At 41.6% G+C, this 27,456-nt stretch overlaps 1 long non-coding RNA gene across 1 annotated transcript in view; it reads right to left on the reverse strand.

Annotated features, from left to right (window-relative positions):
* Positions 1-7,994: 7,994 nt before the first annotated feature.
* Positions 7,995-27,456, reverse strand: part of LOC135974243 (uncharacterized) — a 56,788-nt gene continuing 37,326 nt past the window's right edge. Inside the window, exon 2 of the long non-coding RNA XR_010591467.1 lies at positions 7,995-8,574. This is a non-coding gene — a long non-coding RNA (uncharacterized LOC135974243). The remainder of the gene's footprint in view (positions 8,575-27,456) is intronic.

The raw sequence follows: 27,456 nt of genomic DNA on the forward strand, positions 1-27,456 counted from the left end.
TCAAATACATCTAACTGACTTTAAACACTATGAGCTCTTGTTCACACCAAAACATAATTTTTGTGGTTTTGATGATTATGGCAACTGGACTTCCACAGCTAGCTAAGCTCCACGGGAGCTGAATTCTTGCTGTTGTTTTAATTATTAATTTCTGTAGTTTTGCTGGAGAAATATTTAAGACAGTTGAATGGTTTAAAATATCTACTCACACTTCTCTCTCCCCCACACCAAATCAAACCAGCTTCTGCAACATATACAGCCAAGGAAGTTCTAAGCATTGCTAGTACAGAAACTGTATATATTTCCCTCCTTTCATTTCTTATTCTAATCATTTAGGTCAAAATCCTGGCCTGACTGAATCAAAGGAAGCGTTGCCATTGATTACAACCCCTTAGGGAAACAACCCGGAAATGTGAGAGAAACATTTCTCAAAGCACTTCTTCACAAATTTAATCCTTTGGTGTGACTTCTCAGTGTAGACTTCCTAGTGAATTCTATTAAGAGATTTCAAACAAGTGGGTATTGCCAATTTAAACTTCTTGTTTTTTAAAATACATTTAACCTCTGATGTGCATGCTGCAGTTATGTTATCCATACAGACCTTTCTCATGGCTGTTTATATTAGATCTCTACATTTGTCTTCTGAGGAAGAATAATAATGATGCTTCCCCTGCACCCACACACACTTTTTCCATTTTGAAGATTCCTGGTCCACGTTACCATAAACCACCTGAGTCATCCAGTAATCTCTGACTACCTGTGACACCCTGGCTAGCACTTGATATAATAAGCATTTTTCAGGCTACAGTACTTACTGTGAGATCATTCCTGTGTGTCCAATGCTATCACAGATAGGCATATGCGCCTTGTATATATAGGAGATATCCGAAGAAAAAACTCAGGATACTGCAGGAAATGGCAATCATTCCTATTTTTAAAAAAATCACATATATATGGTCACAAATATACACAGGGCTTTACAAAACAGGGTTAGACACACTTCATGCCTCTGAGAGCTCACAATCCAAGACAGAGAAGACAGAGAGAAGAGTACAAGTGAGAAAAAATGGTAATTATAACAATACTATCTTTTATATGTCCTTTTCATCAGTAGAACAACTCTCAGGAAAAAACAGGGTTTAAGGAGGAATTTGGAGGAAGAAAGACAGGCAGGGTGGTTGGTGGACAAGAAATGAATGTACAAAATTGAGAATTGAAGGGACCAGAAAATCAAGTGGATTGAGAAAAAAATAGGGATAGAAAGAGGAAGCAGAAGGATATGAGAGCAGAGATATAATTGGAATCAAGGTTATGGAGGTAAGTCCTTGAAGATTAGGAGTTTGAATCTAAATGCGAAAATGGGAATCCACTGAAGGAATTCAAGGGAGGAGAGGGGTGACAGTTGAAGAGACAGGAGAGGAAAATGATTTTATGAGCTGCAGTTTGGAAAGACTGAAGCAGAGTGGATGAAAAGCTGGAGAGGAAAAGATTACAGTAATCAAGGCAACAGATGACCGAGATCTGGGCAATGAGGAAAAGGGAGATACTGGTGACATTAAGGAGATGACAGGACTTAGCTAGAGAATGGACATGTGGAAAAGAAAGAAAGAAAGAAAGAAAGAAAGAAAGAAAGAAAAGGATTAAAAAAGGATATGGAGATTATGAGCCTAGTAGCTGGGAACAGTAGTGGAGCTGTCTGTGGTGAGAGATGGAGTATGGGCCGGAGGAGAGGGGGGCCTTCAGAGAAAAGTTCTGAATTATGCATATTTGAGCTTAACCCTAATGAAACTGTAAAATTTCTTCTTATACTTGAAATTTACTACTTTCTTCACATGTAGGAAAACACATCCCCCTTAGGAATTCAGATCTTTCTATTTACGCTCTAACAAAGGAATTAGTAATCAATGTCTGCTTCTAAAGAGGAAATGCTGCTCATTTGCCTGAATGGTGAATGTTAGGGTCCCATTGCTCTATCTGAAGGATAGGTTCATTTCAGCTTTCCTGTAGAATTTTATATCTTGGTGAGTACTGAGCTGATTTAAGTCCCTTTAGACCAGGGGTAGGCAACCTATGGCATGCGAGCTGATTTTCAGTGGCACTCACACTGCCTGGGTCCTGACCACCAGTCCGGGGGGCTCTGCATTTTAATTTAATTTTAAATTAAACTTCTTAAACATTTAAAAAACCTTATTTACTTTACATACAACAATAGTTTAGTTAAATATTATAGACTTGTAGAAAGAGACCTTCTAAAAACGTTAAAATGTATTACTGGCACGTGAAACCTTAAATTAGAGTGAATAAATTAAGACTCGGCACACCACTTCTGAAAGGTTGCTGACCCCTGCTTTAGACATATATATACATACACACACCCCTCTTATTATTTTCCATGCTACTCATGTCCAACCATTTTGGTTTTCTACTCTTTTCTGAATGTGGTATAAACTATACAACCTTTAAAAAGAGATTATTGTAGGTTTTCTTTCTTATTTTTTTGGCCAGTTATTGTGCTGTATCTAAAATAGAGTTGTGAAAAAAATAGGACCATTAAAGTAACAACAGTATAAAAATACTTTTCACGAACAGGGCCGGCTCCAGGGTTTTGGCCGCCCCAAGCAGCCAAAACCAAAAAAAAAGCCGCGGCCGCGATCGCAATCTGCGGCGGCAATTCGGCGGACGGTCCCTCACTGCCGCCGAATACCTGGACCTGCCGCCCCTCTCCCAAGCGGCCGCCCCAAGCACCTGCTTGAGAAGCTGGTGCCTGGAGCCAGCCCTGTTCACGAACATAGGTTCTTTACAAACATCCAAGGTTCTTTACAAACATTAAGTCAGACTGAGAGAGAGTAGATTTTATTAATTAAGCCTATTATTCAAGTAGAGAAAGTAACAAAGGGGCCTATTTCTGATCTCATGCTAGTTTTGTACCAATGTTTCTCCATTTAACATTTATGTAAATTAAATTAGAAACTGACCCAGAGAGGTTAAGGTTAAGACCTCTGCTCTTATTGAAATGAAGGAGAGTCTGAAATTGACTTCAACGGAGCCAGGATTTGGTCCTAAGTGACTTGGCTAAAGTCACACTGTGAGAGGCACAAAAATGTAACCAAGGTGTTTTGACTCTCAATTGTCCGATCAAACAATTAGAGAATACTGTGTCCATAAATAAAATTGGACTGACCTTTTCCCTACAGATTGTCCCTTCACTTCAGTGCTGATCAATGGTGTTAATGATGTCACCAGCTCAGGGCATGCAGGCATATATCAGGAGAGCTGGAAATCAACGCTCTGGAGAAGCAGCAATTTTTTGCACCTGTTAGAGTAAAAGCAGAAAACGTAAGTACAATTTATAACTTCGGTGAAATCTCTGTTGATTATATTTATTTGGCAATTCTGTTTCATTTCCTGTAGGGCCTTTCCAGTGTGACTTTAATAATGCATTTACTGAATATTTAGGCTCAAAAATCCCACTCTGGTGGGTTCAAAAATCTCAGTTGAATATTTTATCCCTGTTCTACCATTTACTTGCTGTGTGACCCTGGGAAAGTCATTTCTTTTCTAAAATATATGCTTTCTTGTTCAACCACAAGTTATTAGACTTGATGGAGGAATTACTGGATGAAATTCTATGGTCTGTGTTATGCAGGTGGCCAGATTATAGGATCACAATTGTCCCTTCTGGACTAAGTATAATTTTTTTTTTAAATATTAATGGCAGACTGTCAGAAAAGCAGGTACAGTATCCAGGGCTGGAGCTAATTCTTGCTTGTAATCATTGTGCATGAACACTGAGCATGTTTGTTGGGGTGAATGGACTTTTACTTACCTCTACAATGAGCCATCTACATCAGAGACTTGTGTCTTACATTCAGAAAAACAGGCCCGTTGATGGGGAAACAATATCGCGCTGTGCAACTGGACCTTTATTTTTTAATTATTACAACAAATGTCGAGTTTGAAAATAAAATAACCAACGCAAGGTGGATCTAAAGTGAATGTTGTTGAAGGTTATGCAAATGTGGGAAATTATAATTCTATCTGGATGTCATTACGTGTGTCTACTTAGATGCACATTTTCTGCTATGTTTAAGTTAAACAAAACACTAAATGACTGTGTGGTATGACATCTCATTAATATGTTTCCATTCACATCTGTGCCTTTAGTATCAAAAAGATTGGCTGCTCCAGTGATAAGAGATTAGGTCCTTTAATTAGAAACAAATGACAAATCACTGTTAACCCCATGTGATGCTTTCTAAAACTTCCATCAAATATTCCTCTTAAAACATTATTAAACACAAGTTCACCAGATCTACTTCCTAGAAAGTGCCATTTAACAAAACCCAGGCAGGATGTTAATACTGGGGCCGAATTACAGGTTGCCAATGCATTTCCTGCAAGGGGATTGACAGGGGATCATTTTGTTATGGGGCCACCTCCAGCGTGTTGTGACAACCAGTCATTACACCTCTGAGAGCAGCACTCAGCTGTAGGTTTCTACAGGATGCAAATAGCTGCAAATGGGTTCAATTTAGAGAAAGCAGATAATGTATCATACACTTCTTTAAGGTAGAAGCTTTTAATTTTCAAGAAAAAAGGGAAAGGAGTACATTTCAGTTTCTGGAAATAAAGATCTACTAAAAACACACTAGAAATATCTATTAGTGAAACAAAAAGCTTAACTTGTCTTTTCTCCCTTAGCTCATGGAGACACACTGAATGGGCTAGTAAGCATCTCCACTCATTTAGAATGCAATACAATTATCCATTTAAAATCTAAGCATTATAAATCAGTAACAAACCAAGAGGTGGTAATAGTATTTTATATTCACATAGCCACCTTTCATCTTGCATGATCACACCTTTGCAAAACTATATACATAGGCACAGCTGCTATGGAGAACAGTAATCAAGTGGACAACGCGAACATACCACACCGTACAACAACTGGTGCAGGAGACATTTTATCCAAGAACACAAAGGCAAACTTCTACTTGCACAAATATTTGCCATAGGATCTTAATGTTCGTGAACAGCAGAAAGGACCTTAATGTGGCAAAAAATAATTTTCTCTCTCTCTCGTGTTCTCCCACCCGCTAGTACAGTGGTTCACAACCAGGGGTCTGGGGCTCCCTGGGGGGCCGTGAGCAGTTTTTCAGAGCGGCCACCAAGCAGGGCCAGCATTAGACTCACTGGGGCCCAGGGTAGAAAGCTGAAGCCCCACTGCATGAGGCTAAAGCCCAGGGCCCCAAGCCCTGCTACCCAGAGCTGAAGCCAAAGCCTGAGCAATGTAGCTTCATGGGGGCCCCTGTGGCATGGGGCCCCAAGCAATTGCCCGGCTTGCTACCCCCTAATGTCAGCCCTGTCTTTTATGCGCAGAAAACCAGTCATTGTGGCACAGGTGGGTTGTGGAGTTTTTACAGCATGTTGGGGGGGGACCTCAAAAAGAGAGGTTGAGAACCCCTTCTCTAGTATATGTAAGAAGGAATTATGTGTTTGAATTATTAACAAAAATGGTATTTGAAAATAAAAAGATAGCTGACAAACATTCAGTGAACAAGCACAAAGATATATACATTCCAAGATCCCCGGCAACTGGGCTGTAACTTTTATACCCTTCTATGGTTTTACTCCTACCAATATACTCTCCATATACATATTTTTAACTACTGAACATAGTAATTCCTTAATGTTAGCTGCTTCAGGAAGAAGTACTTGCTGTCAAAAAGAATAATCAAGTCTAAACAGGACCACTGTGAAGGACAGAGACGGAGGAAATTATACAAGAGAAGTGCATGCTTATCACATGATATGATTTTAAGCTATAGCACAGTGCTCTTGGCTATAAATCTTTATATAACTTACAGTCAACTGTTTCAAAATTCTTATGGGTATGAAAAATGGAGTCTATCTGTGTAGAGCACTTTATTAGTAATTAATTGTGCCCTGGAATCCATTATGAGTACTTGCCAATATACCTGTAGTGACCATGAAATTTGCAAGCTTTCTTTCTACAGCAACATGAGAGTGTTACATGTACCACTCCTGTAATTCTGCGAGGCACCAAGGATTCCTATGGTCACTGAGGGTATGTCTACACTACAAAATTAGGTCAGTTTTATTTAAGTCCACATTGAGCCTCTGATTTAAGCAAGTCTATTTTGCATGTCCCCACTATTCTCATTGTGTCGGTAGAGTGCATCCTCACTAACAGGGCTTGTATCAACTCACGGAGCGCTGCACTGTGGGTAATTATCCCACAGTGCATGGAGCCAAGTAGAATGTTGGGTCAGGCTCGCAGTGCATCATGGAACCAAAACATTTGTGCACGTGGTTATGGGAACATGGCATTAGCCTCCCATGATGCACCTCCCTTCCTCCCTGAAATCAACAGCAAACAAACCAAGCCTTTTTCGCGCCTTTTTCCCTAAGCCTGGGTTACTAATACAAACACCATAGCACGGCAAGCATGGACCACGCTCAGCTGTATACTGTTGTTGTGAGCATTGGGGGAGGGATAGCTCAGTGATTTGAGCATTAGCCTGCTAAACCCAGGGTTGTGAGTTCAATCCTTGAGGGGGCCACTTAGGGATCTGGGGCAAAATCAGTACTTGGTCCTGCTAGTGAAGGCAGGGGGCTGGACTCAATGACCTTTCAAGGTCCCTTCCAGTTCTAGGAGATAGGATATCTCCATTAATTTATTATTATTTTTTTACAAACACCTCACGCCTTATCCTGCAGTATTTGCTTAGCCGCCACAGAGAACAATGTGATGCCACCCAAGCAGCCCTGCTGGAAGCCATGGAGCGGAGCAATTTTCAGATTTCGTGCATCACCTTGACACAGTGGAGCGCCAGTTTGGGGTCTGTGAAACAAGCACTGACTGGTGGGACCGCATAGTTATGCAGCTATGGGATGACGAGCAGTGGCTGCAGAATTTTCAAATGCACAAGGCCACTTCCATGGAAGTATGTGAAGAGCTTTCCCCAGCCCTGAAGTGCAGCAATACTAAAATGAGAGCTGCTGTGACAGTTGAGATGCAAGTGGCAATAGCTCTGTGGAATCTTGCAATGCCAGACTGTTACCAGTCATAGGGGAATCAATTCGGAGTGGATAAATCTACCATGGGATCTGCTGTGAGCCAATTTTCCAGGGCAAGCAATAGACTTCTGCTAAGAAGGGTAGTGACTCTGAGCAACGTGCAGGACATGGATGGTTTTGCCATGATGGGGTTCCCTAATTACGGTGGGGCAACAGACAGAACGCATATCCCTATCTTGGCACCAGACTACCTTTCCAAAGAGTACATAAACCAAAAGGGGTACTTCTCAATGGTGTTGCAAGCACTGGTGGATCACAGGGGCCACTTCACCAACATCAACGTGGGATGGTCAGGAAATGTTTGATGTGCATCTTTAGGAACTGTTCAGAAAGCTGAAATCTGGAACTTTCTTTTCAAACTGCAAGATAACTGTTCCTAATGTTGAAATGCCATTCATAATTCTGGGAGACTCAGCCTACCCCTTGCTCCCATGGCTCATGAATCTGTACACAGGCAGCCTGGACAGCAGTAAGGAGCGGTTCAACCATAGGCTAAGCAAGCACAGAATGGTGGTGGAATGTGCCCTTGGACTTTTAAAAGCCTGCTGGCGTAGTTTGCTTAGTAGGTTAGATCTCAGTGAAAGCAATATTCCCATTGTTGTTGCTGCGTGCTCCATAATATCTGTGAAACAAAGGAGAAAAGTTTCTGGCAGGGTCGGGGGTTGAGGCAGATCACCTGGCAACCAATTTTGAACAGCCAGACACCTGGGCAATAAGAAGAGCACATTGAGGCACACTGTGTCTCCGTGAGGCTTCGAAAACTAGTTTAATCAATGACTCACAGTAATGGGACACTTGTGTGGTGTTCCTTACCCAGCTGTCCCCTTCATTGCAGGTACTCCCCTGTCAACTACACCCTCACTAACAACAGTGTGTTGAATGAATAAAGAGCCTTTTCTCCTCAATCCATTTATTTTTATTATGCTCACAGAGTGACAGCAAAGAAAAGTAAGGTAACCTGGGGCTAAGGGGCTAATAACACTGGGGGCAGGGGAGAGAAACCAGGACAGCTTGCTTACAACTGCACTGCAATAAAAATCAAAGGTGTGGGAATGGGCACCTTCTGGTCCTTGTACCCTCCCCTGGAGTTGAGTGCAAGGGATACTGGACTTCCTCCTCACCCCATCCTACAATGCCTGGGAGATGAGGAGGTGGAACTTGGTGACAATGGCAGCAGTGGGACTCTAGCATCCAGCTGCCTTTCTTGAACCTCAACGAGATGCCTCAACATGTCTGCTCCCTCATGAGCCACAACATCATGTCATGCTCGTGTTCCCTGCATGCTCTCTTGTCCTTGCGGTCATTGTGCAGGCTGTCGGACAGTGCAATCCTCCATGTGCTGAGCTCCGTCTTGTCACTCTTCGAGGCATGCATTAGCTCATTGAACATGTCCTCCCGAGTCTTCTTTTTCTGCCTTCTAATCTGGGAAAGTCTGTGCCAGTGTGGAGGATGCGACGATGGACAAGGTTTCAGCTGCAAAGAATACAAAGCACAAGGATAGCATTGACAGTGCATACATTGTTTCTGGTGCAAAGTTAATTCTTTTTATAAAAGAAACACCCCTCAATGCACTTCCCTGCAAGCCCCAATGTAATCAGAACTGCAGACTACTGCAAGAGTTGGTTTGCTTCTCCAGCCATGGTAAGACCACAAGGCAGGGGCAAGAGGTCTTATGCTACAGCTTTTGTTAAGACATCCTTGGGATCAAAGGTTCCAACCTCAGCATAGTCCCCTTTCCCATAACCACCTGGATGGTGCTTGAGGAAAGGCACCAGCGTAAAGGCCTGCAACTACTGCGATTGTTACAAAAGCGGCACTGGGTTGGGGTGGAAGGGAGACAAACAGGAAGAGTCTCCCCCCCCCCTTCTTTAAATGCTGGCTGAAATCCCTTCCAACCACAACCAGGGCACGCTCGGGCAAGTGTGAGTGTGAGACCCAGAATTCACCAAACAGGTGCGGATTACTTATCGAATTGCTTGCAGTTTAAGGGCCAGCATTTAAAACTTCTCCCGTTTCCCCTAGGTGACCATATGCGATATCACTCTCCTGAGGGTAACAGAGGCAGGAAGGGAGCACATGCTGCAAGCATCTGGGTACAGACCTTGTCTTTATGCTGCAATGCTGTGTGCCACAATGATGCCAGAAGAGTTAATATTGGAGTTGTGCAGGAAAGTGTCCTACCATGGTGGACGAAATAAGGCAACTCTTCCCAGAAACCTTCCACAAAGGATTGCAGAGTACCTCCATTAAAGCTTCCTAGAGATCTCTGTGGAGGATTCCCGGACACGTAAACAGTCTCTTTTGGAGTGCACCCTCTGCATAGCTGGAGTGGCTACCGATAACCACTATCCCAATTTTTTAAATTCAGATTCAACATTAAAAATAATAGTATGTAACCTCTACAGTTTGATTGAAAAATGTTTACACACCAGAGATGTTTTCCCTGGCATCATGGTCGCTGCCAACTGGTCCTATGAGGGGATGGACTCTAGAGTTAAAAAAAGGACTTGGCTATCGGGGAGAATGGATCCTCTGCTTGCCTGCCACACATTCTCCTCCTCCTTTTTCCTCATCAACAATGTCCTCCTCATTGTTGCCCAAGGTTGCCTGGGGCTCCTGGGAGGTATCCACAGAGCATTTTGGGGTAGTGGTGGGGTCGCCGCCTAGAATCGCATGCAGTTCCTTATAGAAGCAGCATGTCTGGGGCTCAGAACCAGAGCAACTGTTCGCCTCCCTTGTCTTCTAGTACGTTTGCTGAAGCTCCTTTATTTTCATGTGGCACAGCTGTCTCTCCCAGGCATAGCCCTTCTCCCGTATGCCCTGCGTGATTTGGCATAGATGTTAGCATTTCTTCTTCTGGTTCAGAGCTCTGCCTGCATATACTCTTCTCCCTACACAATAAGAACCACCACTTCCTGTGTTCTCCATGCTGGAGTGCATTTGCGGCCTTGAGCATTCACAGTCAGCTGTGCTGACGAGCTCTCCACGCTGATCAAACAGGAAATTAACTTTCAAAAGTTCCCGGGACTTTAACAGGTGGGCGGTTATTTCTTGTGTATCTGGCTAAAGCGCAGTGGAGTTGAAAGTGCTCTCCAAAACTGTCACAGCAGAGCACTGTGGGACACCTCCTGGAAGCCAATTCATTCAAATTACACAGCACAGTATCTACACTATCCCCATGTCGACGTATGGACGTCAACAGAAGCGCTATGCCTGTCGCAGAGAGAGCCTACGGAAGTCGACTCTACAAACCCCTTAGGTCAGCAGAAGGGACTCAGTAGTGTAGACACATACATTATTAACTCGACCTAACGCGGCATATGTCAACCTAACTTTGTAGCATAGACTAGGCCTGACATCTAACTGCACACTTACCCATAGACGTTCTTCATGGGGCAGCATAAGGAGTTTGGTTTCCACAACTAACAATTCATCATACTTTTCAATGAGCATTAAATTCACTGTGGAGGATATTTTTCAAATTATTTTCTCACTACGCACTATGATGTGATTTTTAACATACATTTATTCCTGTATCAGCTGTCCATTATTGGGTGGCATCGGATAAAATCAGAAAAATAACATTGTCTTTCAAGTAATCAGTTTGTGTGCTGAAAAAATTTGGTTGCATACGCGAATGTGGATATGCTTGTGCAATTTTTGAAATATTTCTATAAATACAACCCTAAAGGAGGTACTTAGCTTTTACAGGGATATAATGAGGAAACTGTACTACAGCACTTGGTACAAGTATATCCCCTTTCTCTTTAAAGTAAAAGAACAAATATGCAAATTAAATGCCAAAGCAAATTAAAGGTACTTTGTAACTGACATTTTAATTATCTTGTTTGGATATTATTCATTTTATTTATCCTTCTGAATGCAAACAATTCTGGATCTCTGTATAAATATTATCTTCATTGGAAGTCTACAATACCTCTAATAAAAACGTACAATTCCTTGGCTACTAATTCCAGTGAAACTTATTCTAAACATACTGTATTCATTATAACAACATATTTCTGCATAACACACAAAAGACTTTGGAAAGAGGGGACAGTTTAAAACAGGCCAGTGGAAAGATGTAATTAGAGCTGTGTGGGCTTGGCAAAACCCTCCTGACAAACAAGCTTGAGATTATTTTTGCCAAAGCTCTCCAGGCTTACTGAGGTTTCATTACAATGAGGAGAGCTTAATTCTGGTAAGTATCAGATACAACAGGATGTAATCAAATGAATAAAATAGCCAAATGGGAAAGAAGAAACTGAACCCTACTCACTGTGAGAGTTAGAATATGACAGAAGTGTTTGGCAGTATTAGAACCAATTACAGTTTGTAGAGATTTGTTTGGAAATAGTAAAAACCTAGAGATTAGCTGGTTGAATAATTAATTACGAACAATTTATGTACCACATAAATTGGCAGAGCCCTTTTCTCTTTGCATGTTGCCTATGAATAGATCAGGATTTTCACAACTTTTGCTCATTGTTTGGAATTGTTTGACAACCACTCTGCGCACACAATGGAAACCTATAGATTGTTCTACACGCATCATTTCTTCACATGTTGAAGTTACAATTTGCCGTTTAGGCAGTGTGATAGCTCATCTAAGTCACAAGATGTTTCTGTTCTCTGATTGGATGATCTAACCTTTATAAACAAAAGAAATCCATAAATAACTCATTCAGGCTTTGATTATCTCAGGAGAGGGAGGTAGTAGAAGATAAGCAAAATTAGGGATCCCTAATACATTTTTAGCCACTGACACTTTCATAGAAAAAAAACATATATTTTGCTATGTATATGGGCCCTGAAAAGGACAAGCAGATAGATGTAGCAGTACCCAACCCTCCAGAGTATGAGCAGCTTCTACAGGAATAGACCCTGTCTCCAAAGTATCTGACAAAGACCAGAAATGAGCAGGACACTGAAGAATGACGACAGGTTTCAGAGTGGTAGCAGTGTTAGTCTGTATCAGCAAAACAACGAGGAGTACTTATGGCACCTTATAGACTATACTCGTTTTTTTGAAGAATGATGGTTGAGATGTAATGCTTACTGTGGGGTTTACTGACTTACTGCTGTATCAATAGCAATTGTCTGCCACTGATCCTCCTCTAGAAGCACCTGGTCCCTTTCAATTTGCTGCTGTTGTGCCTGTTCTGAGAGTCCTGCTCCCTCAGCAGGAGTCACTCACCTCCTCCAATGACTAACCATTTGTTTCGACATTCTCCTCCGCCGCCACCAAAAAAATCTTTTTCCATTTTGACTGACACAATCTGCTGAAATCAACATGAATTTGAAAAATATTTCAGCTGACTTGATTCTGTATTTTTCAGAGAAATGAAGTTTCATTTGAAACCGTTCACCCAGCTCTACTCCTAAATCCACATTCAGGCACTAAAGTAAAAGTTGCCTGTTTTTCAAAGGTGGTAAGCAACTGCACTCCTATGGATTCCAATGGGACTGTGAGTGCATAGCACTTCTGAAAAGTTCTCATCTCATTTCCATTTAGGTGCCTAAACATAACTTTAAAAGCCTAAATTTTGCTTCAAAGGCTTGAAAATGTTGGCTGGGTTTCTTTTTCTGAGAATTTTGCTAAAATGGTTAGTATACACCCCTCCCCCAATTCAGATGAGCATTTAAAAGAGACTAGTATGATGCTTCAAAACCATGTGCTCTTTTTCACCATTATTGTTCAATCCCTAACTGCAGGAAACAATGAAGTGAATAGATTTCCTTGACTCACTCCACATTTCCTCATTATGGGAGCAGGACAACATTTAAACAGCCTGCATATGACAATGTGAATGTATAGATTCCTGTAGAGCAGTGGTACCGTACTCAACAGCCTAAGAGCCATTTTGTCATTAAAGGAATGGCAGAAAGGTACTGAATAGCCTAAATAATCATTGCAGAAAGCCACAATAATAGTATAATAATACTTAGCATTTTCTATTTTGAAAGCACTGCACAAACATCTCCAAACAAATCCCCACAACACCCATCTAACAGAGGCAGTAATAACTTCTCCCTGACATCCTTGGATGTCAGAGTACTTTCTAGGCATTAATCATTTCAGCCTCACTCCACTGCTGTGTGGCAGGGAAATATTATCCCCATTTTACAGATAAGGAAACTGAAATACAGATGGAGGGGTTGTTCTCCCTATCCCAGGATCCATGAGCAGAAATATGAGGAAGGGGGTCACCAATCTCTTTGATGCCAGCTTTCCTCCCATTCCTCAGAACTGCAGCACTCAGTCTACCAGTCCAGGATCCACAGGTGTGGAAGAAGCAGAGCAGAGGAGGCCTGAGGGCAGAAGACACATATAAGTCCCTTTCTATAAGACCAGCTGGGACTAGAACAGCATTTCCAGGGAGAGCTGGTCAAAAAATTTCCAACTGAACAATTTTCAGTCAGAAAATGCTAATCCAATAGAATCTAAACGTTATGCAGGAACATGTAGATTTCATCTAAAAAAAACCCTTTCAATGGAAACCAGGCAAGCAGGCTGTGACAGTGTGCACTCACCTCTCGTGAACGCCTCCTGTTGGCTGGATGCGAACCTGTATTCTCTCTCTCTGCTCAGTGTGCTCTCGGCTGTCACCCTCCAGCTAAGTCAGAGTCCAACACATGAAGGTACCCTTTCCGGGGTAAGAAGTCCAACAGGGCCTGTCCCTGTGCCCTTGTTAATGTCTTTAGCCCCATCTCTGGGCTCAGTCCTCAGTGACTTCTGTGCTAGGTTTAAGTCTGTGCCTGCTCTGGTATAAAATAGCGCCCCCAGGGCTTTCTCCCTGGAGACTCTCTGTCCTCAGCGGTTCTCTAATGTCCTGTTTAAATTCTAGCCCCCTTTTAGGGCCTTTAATACTGAGTCTTATCCCCTTCTTGGGGCTTCAGCCACTTCCCCGGCAGCCAACAGTGGGACCAGGCCGACCCACTACTCTCAGCCCAAGGACCCTACAAATAGCAGCCAAGTGCTGCTTTCTTTAATAGTTGCTGCTGCTGCATTTCCTGGGCTGTTTTTCATGTAGCCCCTTCCTCTTCACCCTTACCTGAGGGCTGAAGTTCTCAACTTCTGTTCTCCCTCACCGAATACTAGTGTCACCAGAATCCATCTTCTGGCTCTCCCTTGAGCTCCAGCAAAGGAGCACCCTTCCCTATTCCTCTGATCACAGCCAGGAACTGACTAGCTCAGCCCTACAACTCCTTTTAACTGAGCATGATGTGCTCGGATTGGCTGCTTCTCTGCAGCCTTTCTAGGCAGGCCTGGAGGACCCACCTTCACTGTTCCTTTCCTGGGGAGGAGTGGGGAAAGACTGCAAGGCCTTCAGCAGGGGGCCTCAAAGGGCCTGGAAAACCCCATCACACAGGCCCTCCAGGCTACCAACTTGGTGGGTTGCCATTTGTCCAGGCTTCCAGTTTCCAAGTGTCCCAGGCTGGTTCAGCTTTGCTGCGGAGCTGGCAAGCCCAGGTAGTAGGAACATCTTTGTGTTTCTGAATTAAAATATTTTGGGATTTCAGACCCATGAAAAATGTTGATATTTTTAACTCCTTATCATGATTTGGGAAGAAAACTAATCTTCAAAAACTCAAAATTCTTTGCAGGATGGAAATTCCACTACCAGGGAGCTAGAGAAGAGAGCAACAGATTCAGGACCTGGTGATGATGCACATGACTTTGGTGCCTCTGATCCTGTCTGTCTGGAGGTTAGCAGGATTTAAGGGTATAATCCCTTTCTTTCATGATGGAAGTGGGAGTAAACCCTGTGCTTCAGTGAAGGGATACAGAGCAAGCTGCCCAAGTGACTTTACAGACTTTTCCTCTCCATGGGGTCCCTCCAATGGGAGGTTTTCAGTTTGGCTCAGGGAGATGAAGTGATTCAACCCACAGTTATTAAGGAAGTCTGTGGCACTACTGGGAATAGATACTCTGGGATTTCAGGTTTCAGTGCAAGTGTTTTGCACGGCTCTAATTTTCACTTAACTTATTTATAAATTGGTTTTTATGGCCTAGTTTTTATTGCCTGCCTGTAAGAGCCTATCCATCTGCCTGTGAGGTTTTAGGCTGAGATTTTGTTTCAGGGGGAACTCACTTCAGCTTCAGGATGTTTTGGAATGCTCCCCTTACACACTATTCAAGCCTGCAAATAAAACTGCAAAGATGACTCTGAAGCACTGTGTGCTACGAGATGACTATTGTGGAGTGTGCTCCACTGTATGGCACAGTCCAAGTTGCATCCTAGAAATAGATTGTTTCATTCTGATATGTTAATGTGATGGGTTTCAATTTCAAACCACCTGAACCAGCCTCATTCATGTCAATTGAACCAAATCTAGTCTTGGGGAGTTTGTGCTCAGTGATACAAGTCCGCACCTCAGCAGCTGGCCTAGAAGACGTGAGCATTTCAGGACTCCAGTCATGGCTAGTCATGGGGAGTTGTCTGGAGAAGGCTCGATTGATCTGGCAACCTGACCATGATGAACAGAAAGCCATCCCAAAGGAACGTTGAGTGGAGAAAAGGAGTGACAGTAGGAATCAGTCAGATGCCTTCTGCCACCTTGCTGGTTCAGCTGTCAATCTTCAGTTCCTCTTTGCCAGCATAAGTGCCATGACCATTATCCCCAGTCCAGTGACAGGTGATTTAATTCTCTTCTAGAGTTCTTTGCTCCCCCACTAATAAACGCTAATCTTGACCTTCCCTTTCCCCCCCTATCAAACCCTCCAATTTCCCATAAAGAGCAAGTGTCCAGACTGAATTTCTTCCTAGCAGCCAAATCTTACCACCCAAATGCAATCTCCTTCTCTACTGCCACATGCAAAACCCTCAAGTTGACTCCTTCACCACCACCCAGCAACTCATGCTCCCCCACTGACAGCTAAAATGAGAGAAGCCAATCACCCAAATATCTTCTCCAAGTACCTCTCAGCACTCAGGTAGCTGCCCACTCCTTCTGTTCCCCCATCACAAGAGAAGTACTTCCCACCTAAACTTTCAAACCCTCTCAAACTCCCCCAATCACTTGACTCAGGTCTGTCAAGTTTCATGCATTCAAAGATATTCACATTCATAAGAGATAAGTGGGACCCCATCAGGAACAGAGGACCGGATACATCAAAGCAGATGGCAAAAAGCCAAGATGCTCTGAGAAGGCATTTATCGGGAATGGGCACAAAAGCGTTTCAGGCAGAGGGGAAACAGTTGGCAAAGAGCCTCTTATGTCCCAGATTACTGGAATGCTCCTTAAATCAAGACACTGAGATACAGCTGTGAAATATATAAACAGTGAGTTTTATTGACCACATCTATATTACATGGATATCCACAAAGCACTAACTAAACTCCTGAAGTTCTGTCCCAATATGCACTGGACTCAGTGGAAAGCCTGAGAAGAATTGTTTGGGGATAATCTCTTCCTTGGTTATTGCAAAAGCTGTGCAGGAATCTGGACGGGACATCCTAAGGCTATTACAGCCATCCTGTGAAAGAACATTCCAAAATGCAGGCAGGAGCAAAAGGATACAGCTGACCCCAACAGACCTTGCAATTCAGGACCCCAGTTCTGGGGTCCAGACAAGGAGAAGGTAGTAGGAAAGCAGCCAACTTCATAATATTGAAAGAGTGAACTGGACAGCACACTAACTGTGCTAAAGCTCCAATACCTGTTGTATAGAGAGACTGCCAGGGGGCAAAGGGGGAACGTGGATATCAGGGGAGTGTGCATTATTAGCTGCAAGGACAGGGAATAGAAGCATCATAGAATAGAATGAAAAATGGTGTGGAGCTGTAAATGCTGTGCGCAGTGACAAATACTGGAAGGGCAACCGTTTGGGGGGGGGGTTGCTTCACATTTCCCATTGTCTTTAACGAGCCGTATCTATCATTTTTCAATCAGCCTGGATTCTGCAGGTACCTTTCTTTTGTGGACCAGAAGCTGGTTCCCAGTCAGCGTTTCACCCCCAATTCAAATTTTAATGAAAAGAAACATACAAATGCCTCTAAAATTCAAGATATTCTAAGGAAGTCTGTAGAAGGTTTATATATATAAATTACAAGAGATTATTGATTTTTAAAAAGCTTACTTCAACAACCAGCTTTCTATCTCATTCTCTCTCTCTCTCATTCATTCATTTCCTTATGTAAAAGAATTTAACCAAAGGAAGCCAGCATTTTAATTCAATTTCTTTTATAAAATATATAATTTTATTTTGTCATAATGGCTGCTTTTATTTCCAGGGTCAGATTTTATTTAAATTTCAGTCCATTAGGAACAAAAACTTGCCATTTTCTGATCAACAAAATCAGCAGGGAAGCATCTTCAAACTGGGAACATATTTTCCATAGACCTTTGTTCTAGTTGATCTAAATGACAGGTATATTCCACTTTTCCTGCATTTAGTTTTAAAGATGCTGGGTGACATTTTTAACAACAAAACTAGCAATCACACAAGCAACCCCATGACAGGAATATGGAAGAAATAAAATAAAATAAATGTAATCCATTGCTTTGGATCATCAAAGACTGCTAATATGACTCATTAACAGAAAACCACTAATTTTCCTCCCCGTGACTATTGTTTGGAGAAATGCTCAACCCCTTGTGATTCAGTCATTTAACTGTTTCTTGGTGCACTGGAAAATAAACCACAAAAAACTAATTTACAAAAAATTGAATGAAAGTCAATGCAGAGTTTGTTAAAAATATTATATCTGAGTGGGTAAAGCTTCACTAAATCACCTTTTAAGCTAAAATCTGATGGTGAGATGACAGCCCCATATAAGGACAATAACTTCTTCAGGTATCAAGGTGCCATATTCTGTTCTTAATTGCACCAGGGTAGCCAAAATCAGAATTTGACCCAATGTGATTTAATTTTAGATTCAATGGTCCAATTCTGTAGTTGTTTCAGAACTACCACTTAAGTCTGTAGGTGTTTTGCCTGAAGAAAAGCTGCAAATTCAGGCCCCTTGGAAATGTACATATTTCCAAAGCAGTTTGAGGGCACATAGAGCCAGCCTCCCAGGTGATGTAAATTGATGTAACTCCATTGACTTCAATGGAGCTACATTGATTTACACCAACTGAGGAGCTGGTCCATAGAAGTCACACAGCAATATAAATCATGGATTTCTACTGAGCAGGATTTTCTGCACTAGCAATGATAACGGTAAATTTATACATAATTTACATTATCAAGTTAATTAAAATATTACATTGTTTATTGGGCTGACCATGCTGTCATTTAACTAATGGGGGGAGGAGTTGGAGAAGGCAGATTGCCCCTGATTTAAATGAGACTAGGATGCAGCCCATTAGATATACTGGTTTAAAACTTTGGACTGTGATCCTGCAATTAGATCTGCACAGGCAGACCTCCATGTAGTTCCATGTGCACTTCCATGTAGTTCCAGTGGCTTCATACTGCATTGAAATCACAGGGGTGTAGGTCCTCTCCATTTTTGCAACTATTCCTGAATTACAGTGAAGAAATGAGGCCTGGGTGGCAATGGGTAACCTTGTAAATCCATAATTAACTGCCCTAATCTGTTTTCTCTTTTTCATATCAAAGGTGTAAGATGTTCTTGAAACAGACATCAGTGAATATGGCACTGTCCCCATGCTTCCACCCCAACTGTGGAAGAAAGTATTGTCCTTACTTCTGGCTGTTTTCTCCACATACCCAGCATCACCTCACTTCTATCTGGATTGAAACTCAGCTAACTCTCTCTCATTCGTGGCCTAGTGTCTCCATCACTGGGCTAGGTATCAAACAGCATTCTTTACCTATTTGATAACAGAGGCGAAGCTGAAAATGACTAGACTCAATCAATTTCAGCAGCACTAATGCAAGACCACTTCCCCAATACAACTATAGTGGTTGCAACACCAAAATTCTTGACTGGTAATAAGGCTGAAGAGGAGAATGCTCATTATCATGCACTGAAACAGCTCAAGATGTTCACTTTCACTATAGCTAAATTCACTGTGAACCAGTTCCACTCTTATATGACTAATTTAAGGTAAGTGCATATTGAAATTTAAAGAAATTATTACGGAGTCATTATTTCTTCATTCAACTATAATTAGAGAGTAAATAAAATGTTTTATAATGTCTGACAAATTATTTTGAGGAATTACCAAGGCAGAGGCCCAATGATATATGAATAGATCCTCAGACAAATTCAAAGTGAACCCACCTTAGAAGCCCCTTCCCTGTTCTCTTCAAAGGCCATCCTCATCCCTCCTATCCTGGTGGCTCCTATCCTCTATGGCCACTCTGGCTTCCTCTCCCTAGTGGTTGCCTTCTTAATGCTGATGGCCGGACTTTCTTCTTCACGTTTTTCCATTACCTTATACCCTTCTTTCCCAAGGCTGCTCACTCCACCAAGTCAGAATAGGTTCTCACAGGATTTTGGAATTTCCTCTTAAAATCCCAACTAAAAATCATGAAGTGCAACCAAGGGAGATTGAGATGGATACTGTCTGGTTGTGGTGTGGGGCTGGGGAGAGCAGCCCATTTGGGTTTGAGGAAAGGGAAGAGGAGATCCATCAAACTGGCTCAGAAGATAGGCATCAGGATAAATTGGACAAAGGGGAAGGGTTAAGAGGTGAGTCTGCACAGCAAGTGGGGTTGAGAGGACTAGGTTTGACCCAGGATTAGCTTCCAAGGAATGGTGTGAGGAAGGCAGAGTGGTGAGCTCTCAGTCCAAGGCAGTTGAAGAATTTAATGGGGAGCTGAGAAGAAGATAGAGCTACTCTCAAACTGAGATGTCATTGGCGAGCTGGTCTGATTTAAATTTAAATTGTGAGCTCCTTTGGACAAGGAGATTGCTCTTCTACTACCATTTTACAACCGTGAGCACATTGATATGATGTCCTGAAAATAAGAGACCACAGTTAATTGAAAAAAATATTTGTTAAGTATATACAATTATTAGTTGTTACTAAAATGAATTCCCGTTGCACATTATTAATATTGTCATGAAACATAATCCAGATCTGTGCATGATTTGGCAAACAACAGTTTGTTAATGCATTATGTCTTTGGACTTGATCTTGTTTCTACTTCAGTTCAGCCATTGGTTTCAATAGGAGCAGAAATGGGCCCTTTTTAAAGTACGTTCAGGACAAACAACCTAATTAGTTTCCACATACAGCTTGATAAATTTGCGTGTGGGATTTTAAGACAGAATTATCTGTGGTAGTGCAGGGCTGCACTCTACAACCGTAGGGTTCCCTTCTGGTTCATGTCTTATGTTCCTAAAATTTCATGCTTCAAGGATTCAGATGGTCATCCATAGAGGGTCAGGAAGAGAATTATCCCCCCCAATATATTCCTTGGGTGCATGGTATGTTTGATTGTTTGTTTCTTCCCCTAATGAGTTAGAGATGGGCATGGTTGAATATGGGACATGAGACAGACCAGGCTGGTGCTCTGAGATGCTACCGAGAATTCTCTTAGGTTCTTGGCTGGCTGGTTCTTGGTCACATGCTCAGGGTCTCACTAATCACCATATTTGGTGTTGGGAAAGAAACTTCATCTAGGTCAGATTGGTAGGGACCTGCGGGTTTTTCACTTTCCTCTGCAACAATTAATTCCCTGAAATTGCAGGGACCTTGGGTATTGGTGCACCTCAGTCCCGTCTGTTCTCTACATATGGCATACAGTAGTTTAATCTCCAGGGGGTTATAATACTTTGGTCTAATTCTGGTTGTTGGCTTCAGTGTTGAGGTAGCCAGGTGATATTTAGCGGCCTGTGATATACAGAAGATTGGACTGATCTGGTGGTCCCTTCTGGCCTTAAATGCTCTATGACTGAGAATCAGGTTCATTTTCTCAGTAGAGGCAATGGATAATGTTTGTCTGTTTTATTTTTCTCTACATTAGGTCTGATTTTTGTTTCATATGTGAAGCATGATACTAAAGCATCGTTCTTTTCCAAGTGGAGAATGTATAACATTATTTATAATTATATTTTTTCATTATGGTTTTAACATTTTTAGTTTTGAGAGAGAGACAACATTGTTGGTCTGATTTCTGATGGATTTTGTTCAACGTTATGTAGCCACACTTTTCTGGAAGAAATTGAATCCATTACTTTTAAGTTAACTACATACAAGAGAATACTAAATAAATTCATTTTGAGCTTCCCTAATTGGTTTTGTGTCATAAAATTCTCTTCAATATAGAATTGAGAAATCCCCATGTTTACCTTGATGATGTTAGTGTCACATACACCGATCACGTGATTTTAATTTACAACTGATATTTAAATATGAAAGCTGACTTGAACCATATTTTCCCCACAGATATAGATGTCACTGCTTTCTATGATGAGTAAAAATTGTTGAATACTTAAGCCAAGAAAAACCAAGTTACATGAACAGGATATTCATCTTGGGGTGGAGGTGGAGCGGGGGAAGAACTACTGTTGAATTCCCTGCCTTTGGATAGTACAGTGTTCTAGCTTTATAGCTTACACTTTAATTACCCATGACAAGTATTTTGCAAAGCCTATAACTTGAATCTTTTGATGTAAAGATTAAGTATGAGCACATATGACACCAGTGCTTTCCTCAATAACTGGATGACTGGTTTTTATGCGCAAATAACTTGTTGCCCTTTCCACAAAAGCTAGATGACTTGTTGTCTGTAGTTCTTCACTGTTGAATGCAATAAGTGTAATGGTTTCTATAATATCTTTGTGAGTTTCTTATTAGTATTGTTATAGCCTTGGCTGAGTTCTGCTTCTGCTCAGACACCAGGCTGCTATATTGGACCCACCTCTGGATTCCACATATTCCAAGCCTACAGATTCTTAGCAGCACCCAGCCAATGTCCCAAAGTCTGGCCTCTCTGTGCATACTACTGGGGTACAGACCCCCTGCCAGTCCTCCTGGGATATGGGATGCCCCATTCCAGTTGCCCTAAGCCCCAAGATAAGTGCAGACCTCCAGGTCTCCCAAAGCTCTGCCTACATGGCTACTCCAGTTTAGTTATTTCTTCAATGTTTCTGTTAAAACAATATATTGTTAATGCACGTCGGAAGATTCCACACAGACCCAGTTAGTCCATGGCAGCCTAGTGTGGAGTAGATTCACACCCAGCTTGCCACAAACTAATTGTTTGTGTAGACAAGTCCTAAGAGCCTTTTGGGTTTTCTGAGCTTAGGATCTTGTTGCACTCTACTCCTGCTGCTCAGTCTTCCTGCTGTCAGCCAGTGGATGACCAGTGAGAGAGATCAGACTCAAGATCCAAATCTTAAATAGAGTTCTGTTCTCCTTTCTCAGATGATCCCACCACAGCAGCTTCAACCCCTATATCAGATGATCAGTTGCTTAGCTACTCAACCCTCTCCCTCCCATCCTGCAGGCTCCAAACTTGGAAAACTCGTTCTTCTGGAATGTCATCAGCCTACTTTTCTAGGTGGGACCCTTTGAATGGAGGACCATCAAGGTTGAGGACTCACATTTTCTCTTCAAATATATCTGTGTGCATGTGAGAGAGGGAGTATCAAGAGAGGAGAGAGATGTAAACTTCAAAAATATTATTTACTTTAATAACTAGGAGTCCAGTGGCACCAGACTCCTCGTTGTTTTTGTGGATACAGACTAACAGGGCTACCCCTCCGATAGTATTATTTACTTTGTGTCTCTCTACAAGACCAGTTGGAATCTGAGGCAGGACATGGGTCCTCTCCATCTGGTCTTATTCCCAAATGCAAATGCATGCTTTCTCTAGCTTTTTAAATGGGGTGGGGGGCGGGTGGCTGGGAGGAACATGCTGTACTGTTTTGGAAGCTCCTCTTCTCTTTTCTATTTCATTCTAAATTAGACAGTATGTAGGAAGAAAGGTGAAAATCCTCAAACACAACTTCTTACTATACTGCATGGGCCTGGATCTGCAGAATTTCCAGTGTGTAACTGCTACAGAGGTCAGGAGGAATTGTGCGTGGGGAAGGGACTGCAGGTGGAGGTCTAGAGTAAACACAGATTTCTTCAACATTTTAAGCACAACTCTCAGACTTGTATTCAGGTGTCTTCCAACTCATTCTGTTTGGGTACATATTATAGACACAAATGTACTGTGCCTATGTTTGATACGCAGAGACAAAGCCAATAAGCAGTTAGAGGTCAGTAAATGGTTTTAAGTAGCACACCATCTAGGACTAGTGATGGTAACGGTAGCACCAGTAACAGTAAATGGGCCAAATTTTGATCTTGTACACTGGACATACAACTAGTGTAACTCCATTGTATATTTTGGCCATGTGTCTCTGGAATCTGAACACTGAGAATCCAAGACTGAGGTAACTGAAAGAGAAGCTGGACACTATAAAACCTAAATATGGTAAATACCTATTAGGTCACATTAGTCTATGCCCCAATGTAGCAGAAAGGTCTGGTGACCAGCTGGTTTATTGGTCAGCTCATGGCCTTATGGTTTCTGCCAGTCTAGTTGTCCTGTAGCCTCTATCACCTCCTAGTTCTCCAGTTGCTGCCCCCCGAGCTCAGTCACTACAACAGAGCTGGGGGGAGGCAAACTGGCAACCATTGCACCTGGTCCTGGCCCTAAGGGGTCCCTCTAACTGAGCTACCCCAAATTATGTTACTCACTGGGTCACTTCCTACTAGTCTAGAGCTCCTCAGTTTGGGGCATGGTCAATGGCTTAGCAGACTCTCAGGGTGTCTACACTGCAATTAAAAACCCACGGCTGGCCTGTGCCAGCTGATTTGGGCTTGTGGGATTCAGGTTAAGAGGCTGCAGCCTGAGCTCTGGGACCCTCCAATCACACATGGTCCTAGAGCCTGGGCTCCATCTGAGGCCGGAAGCCTACATTGCAGTTAAACAGCCCAACAGCTCAAGCCCTGCAAGCATGAGTCAGGTGGCATGGGCCAGCCGTGGGTTTTTAATATCATTAGTGTCCAATTTAGTCACTCTCTCTCTCTCTCTCTCTCTCTCAGGGCATACAACTCCCAAAGTCCGTGCTGCTAGAACGGACTTCCCAAAGTTGTTGCCACTTCCTGCACTGTGCTTAGCATCAGTCTTGCTTCCTGATGCTACATGCAGCTCATTTCCCCCCTTTTGGGCTGCCAGTGTCCTTTTTAAACTGTTCCTCCACTGGGAACATGCCTTGCATCTGTTGAGGGGTGGGGCCTCTCTAGCTCAGTATTGCTCTATTCCCTAACCTTGTTCGGCATATGGCCTGTAGACCCCATCACATCCAGTCACTGTTGGAGAGGTTCCTACAGTATGCTTTCTAGTAATTCATGTAGTAGAGTTATTTTTAAAAATGCTGGAATAAGAATTCCCCAGGCATTCCAACAGGGAAAAGAAAGAAAACTAAGGAGTTCTTTCAGTCTTAAAAGGATTAATTCCTTGTAAAATACAAATGACAGTTTTCCTGTAATGTTTCTCCTACATAATGCACATGTTAATCCTTAATTTCCTTCACCAGATGCAGTATAATCCTCCTCCTGCAGACACAGAAGCACAATTGCTGTTGAGAAAACAAGGGCAAAAGATGTTCAGACCATTCAAACACTACAAAAAGGAACTTCACATTTTTAACTTCAAGAGTTATCCTTGGAATGGAATAATGCAGCCCAAAGGAGGAAGGTTATAATTCTCTGGCTTCAGGTTCCCATTCTCTTTGTAAAATATATGTGCTCTGCTTTTCTTAGTCATGGATTTAGCCAACCCCCTTATTTTAAATATATACTTGTGCTCAGTCTGAGACCTGGTATTATTTTAATCCTTGTAACAAATTGCAACAAAACATACATTCATTAACAGAGTGGGGATTCCATACATATATCACAATTCACTTGTTTTTCAGTTGCTTGGTTTTATCACTTATTAATGAATTTTCCCCTGCCCTAAAAGATCATGCAATGAATCTTATGTGGGTCAGTAAATTAGCCTGTAAAAAACTAACAAATCATTAAATAGAAAAAATATATAAATGAAATAAATCTATCCTAATGCATTTAAAAATTTGAATGTGAGTGGCAGTAAAACAATGAACTGTAGCAAACATGAGTTGACTTAATTCAGATATTCAGACTGGAAGGTTATCCTTGTTACAAATGGGTGGCCACAAGCAATATCCTAGGGATGAATCCAGGAACTTCATCTCCAAAAACACAGGCAACTATCTATTAGACAAAGGAGATTGTAAAATTATCAGCAGTAGTGTTAAGCCTTATATGCTCTTTGTAAGCCATATTGAAGAAAGTGACATAGTTTGGCATTTCATCCAGTAAAGGTCAATAGAGTGCATACATGCTTAGGGGCAAATTCTTTCTTGGGATAATCAGGCAAATTTATTTGAAAACCATATCTGGGCCACTAAAGTATTTCTCTGGTTCTCCTTTTGCGTAATGTCATACCTAGATGTCCTTTATGAATATACCAGGGTTACTTTCCTAATTCTGCTTGAAATCAAAGTTTTCTCTTAACTGATGGTGGTGAAGTAATTTTTAACGCTCACAGCTACCAGCAATGATCTAAAATGAGATTTCTCCTTGTCTCTGGTCATCACTAAAATATCTTTCGTATGAGGAACCACCTGCTTTTCTTTTTTTGCGATCTCCTATATTTTATCAACAAAGAACCCCACGGTGGCATTGTACAATCACATTACAAAAAAGCATTAATAGATTTCAGTAATCATGAACACTTGTTCTTCTATATTATTCCATCTATCATCTTGTAAACTGTGCCTTCGATAGTGTACATGCCCCAGCTATGGTCTTCTCCAGCACATTGCTGAAGTTAAAATGATACTTTTTCCTTTTCAGGAGAGGTCTTTGTATTCTGGGATGTGCTCTATTAGGGCTGTAATGTTCAATATGCACTCAGGATATATAGTGATTGGAAAGAAAGCACAGCATATTAATTACATAGATGCCCCATTCGAACTGAAACTGCTCAGTCTTCTGCAGAAATCTTGTTCGCAGTGGGCATGTTTGGAAATATTAGTATGGTTACTCCCATCTTAATAACCTATGCCTATCCTTACAAAAGCATTGGGAAACACTGGCTTCTAAGGTTTATGGATGGATACTGTCAAATCCAGGTGGAGTTAACTGCCTTGGGAAAGAAGGGTATAAGGTAATGGAAAAGCGTGAAGAAGGGATTTTTTTTGTTTTTCAAAATCAATATGGAGTTTAAAGAAAAAGTTGAGCCTGTTCTAATGTTCTCTGAACCAATTTTCCATCTTAATTTATCAGCCTATGAATCTGAAAGTTTCTGCTAAAAATAAAGAAAGATTAAAAATTCACCGAACAAGTTTCATAATCCAGGACCAAGTGCAGCATATCAGGGTTTCTTAGGAAAATTATGTGAATGTAATAGGCCTTCTTCAGAATCTTTGTACAGAACAGTGAGCTTTTGGCTACAAGTGTTGAAGGCACCCTCCAGTAAGGCAAGTTCACTTGTAGATCCTTAGAATACCAAAGCTGGAACTAGAACAATCTTCCTGTTTCAATGTCAAAACTTTTATGAAGGTGGTCTGATCTTGTATTCTTTCTGGAATCATTTTTTAGATTTCCAAAATAAGATAAAAAGGAAATCAATCTTGAACTCACAGACACCTAACGGGACTGAGCCTGTTGTCCTTACCCAGCCAAATCACATACCAAACTCAGTGAAGTCTTCCCTAAAGTCAAGCCCTTTGGGTGATGCCACAATTGCTTCCTGTGCAAGTAACTCATAATGTCACAAACAGAAGAATTATTACATCAAATGGGATAAAAATAAGGGTAAAAAAGTACATGTAAAAATGTATATGGAATGTTTATCGATGTGTCAGTGACTTTTTAACATTTGAAAAAAGATATCATAAATGGTTTGTAAATATACATTATTTCCAGCATTTATACTTAGTCATTTTTAATACTTTCTTCAAAGCTGTAACATAACCATAATAGAATATAAATACTTTATAAGAAATCTATTGTCACCTATTTATCATTTATAACATGTAGCAAAAGCATTATGAAACTTTTATTAACCATTTGTAGGTAATGTTTTGTTACTACTACTGTGCATGCTAAATATATTGTTAATCTTCTGTAAATCATTGACAGGTAACCTGATTGTTTCAGAGAGTTTCAGGGGGAACAGCCCCCCAAAAAAGAAAGCCTGAATTGTAACAATAAAACATGGGGACAGAGGAGGAGATGGGGAGGAAAGGGAGGGGTTAGTTTGTTTTAAATGAAGTGCCTTGGGATTCAGAGAATAAGAAAAGGGAACATTTATGGATTTAACAAATGAAAACCCTGGCAAATGCTATTTTATCAAGAACTCCCAAAGACAGGAATAGACCAGAAACAAACTCTGACAAG

This window comes from Chrysemys picta, chromosome 11, assembly GCF_011386835.1.
Source record: "Chrysemys picta bellii isolate R12L10 chromosome 11, ASM1138683v2, whole genome shotgun sequence".
Lineage (NCBI taxonomy): Eukaryota > Metazoa > Chordata > Testudines > Emydidae > Chrysemys > Chrysemys picta.